The sequence below is a fragment of the Tamandua tetradactyla genome, chromosome 14, assembly GCF_023851605.1.
Source record: "Tamandua tetradactyla isolate mTamTet1 chromosome 14, mTamTet1.pri, whole genome shotgun sequence".
Taxonomy (NCBI): domain Eukaryota; kingdom Metazoa; phylum Chordata; class Mammalia; order Pilosa; family Myrmecophagidae; genus Tamandua; species Tamandua tetradactyla.
This window is the reverse complement of record NC_135340.1, coordinates 76298170-76300447: the sequence shown is the minus strand read 5'-3', so window position 1 is coordinate 76300447 and position 2278 is coordinate 76298170. Positions and strand designations below refer to the sequence as shown.

General features: G+C 40.2%; 1 pseudogene; it reads left to right on the top strand.

Moving 5' to 3' along the window:
• Positions 1-465: 465 nt before the first annotated feature.
• Positions 466-1467, top strand: LOC143655188 (L-lactate dehydrogenase B chain-like; annotated as a pseudogene).
• Positions 1468-2278: the final 811 nt, after the last annotated feature.

Genomic DNA, 2278 nt, shown 5'->3' with positions numbered 1-2278 from the left:
CTAGCCTCAAAAGTGTGAGTCAATAATTCCCCTCCCCCCAAATGTTGAGAGCATAAGGGAATGGGAAATATGCCTATGTGTGTTGTGTCGTGTGTGTGTGTGTGTGTGTGTGTGTGTGTGTGTGTGTATGTTGGGGGAATTTATGGCAGAGATAAAAAAAATTTCTTGTTTTCAACATGGGTTGGAAGAGCTAATTCTCAGTTAGGTTCCAATGGTTAATACCTGAAATGAAAAACTCAAATGGAAAAAGTTTATGCTTACTATCAGAGATATGGAGGTAAGTACCAAAATAAACAGATAGACGTGTTTATTGGAGTGGAGGGAAGACTGTGGGGAAGCTACTGCTTTCCATGATAAATAGCCCTTGTAGAACTATTTGCCTTTTAAAATTCTTTGCACGGTACTTTGTCTTCGCCACCCAACTTGTATAGCCATCTCGAGAGCCCTCTTCTACTCCTGTGTACAATGGCCACTTTTAAGGAAACACTGATTACACCAGTTGCAGAAGAAGAGGAAACAGTTCCAAACAATTAGATCACTGCAGTGGGTGTTGGACAAGTTGGTATGGCATGTGCCATCAGCATTCTTGGAAAGTCTCTAGCTGATGAAATTACCCTTGTGGATGTTTTGGCAGATAAACTCAAAGGAGAAATGATGGATCTGCAGCATGGAAGCTTGTTTCTCCAGACACCTAAAATTATGGCAGATAAAGATTACACTGTGGCTGCTAATTCTAAGATTGTGGCGGCAACTGCAAGAGTCCATCAGCATGAGGGGGAAGAGTTGCCTCAACCTTGTTCAGAGGAATGTTATTGTCTTCAAATTCATTATTCCTCAGATCATCAAGTTCACTCCCGTTTGTGTCATGATTGTGGTTTCCAACCCAGTGGAGATTCTAGCATGTCATCTAGAAACTAAGTGGATGACCCAAGCACTGTGTGATTGGAAGTGGGTGCAATCTGGATTCTGCTAGATTTCATTATTTTGTGGCTGAAAAACTTGGCATTCATCCCAGAAGCTCCCATGGATGGATTTTGGGAGACCATGGAGACTCAAACGTGGCTGTGTGGAGTGGAGTGAATGTGGCAGGTGTGTCTGTCCAGGAACTGAATCCAGAAATGGGAACAGATAATGAAAGCGAAAATTGGAAGGAAGTACATAAGGTGGTTGTTGGAAGTGCCTATGAAGTCATCAGGCTAAAAAGATATACCAACCGGGCTGCTGGATTAAGTGTGGCTGATATGATTGAATCCCTTTTCAAATTCTGTCCAGGATTCACCCAGTGTCCACAGTGGTGAAGGGGATCTTTGGCACTGAGAATGAAGTCTTCTTAAATCTTCCATGTATCCTGAAGCTCAGGGATTAACCAGTGTTACCAAACAGAAGCTGAATGATAATGAAGTTGCTCAACTTAAGAAGAGTTCAAATACCCTCTGGGATGTCCAGAAGGACCTAAACGACCTGTGACATTTGAGTTCTATGCTGTAAAAAATTTAAAACTGCAATATGATCAACCGTTAGTTATCATTTATGTACATAGATCAGTTTTCTCTTATTTTCCTAAACATGTGAATTTAGGTCTGCAGAATCAAAGCAAAGCTTGGTTTAATGCCTGCAATAGAAGCCCTTGTACAAATAAAATTAAATATCATAGTGTGGGAAAAAATTCTTTGCATGTATAATTTCCATTAAGATTAAAACAAACAATACCATAAAAACTTTAGAAATAAGGTGTCATTACCTGCGACGGCAAACTTTTTCAAAAAACCTCTGAAAATTGTTTGGGGAAAGATTAAAAATGCTTTTAGGAGTCAAAATTCTTGTCTTTTCCTTTCCCAAGGTTGTAGAAGTAAACTTGTTTGCTGCTGCAAATATCTGAAATGATTAAAAAAAAAGACCTTCAATAGCATTTCCCCCCTTAAAGTAAGGTAGAGTATATGTGTTAGTTTGCCCAGGTCTTCCTGACTTTTCCTGGTAACAGCCTGCCTCACCTTGGGAAGGGACTTCATTTACACTTCAATCTGCCAATGCTGGTGGATATGTCATGGTTATTCTTTCCTGGTCCACTGGTATGGACTGTTTACTTCATTGGCCTGGGAATGGGCACATGACTCATATGAAACCAATCAGGACTTTACCCTTTTCTAACCGAAAGTGGTGGAGAAGAGCAATTTTTTTTTCACTCTTGGCTTATAGTTATATAAGGCCAGACTGCCTGTTGCCATATTTCCAGTGTGAAAGGAGAGATTGTTTGGAGAAATTGAAGCAATCGTACAGA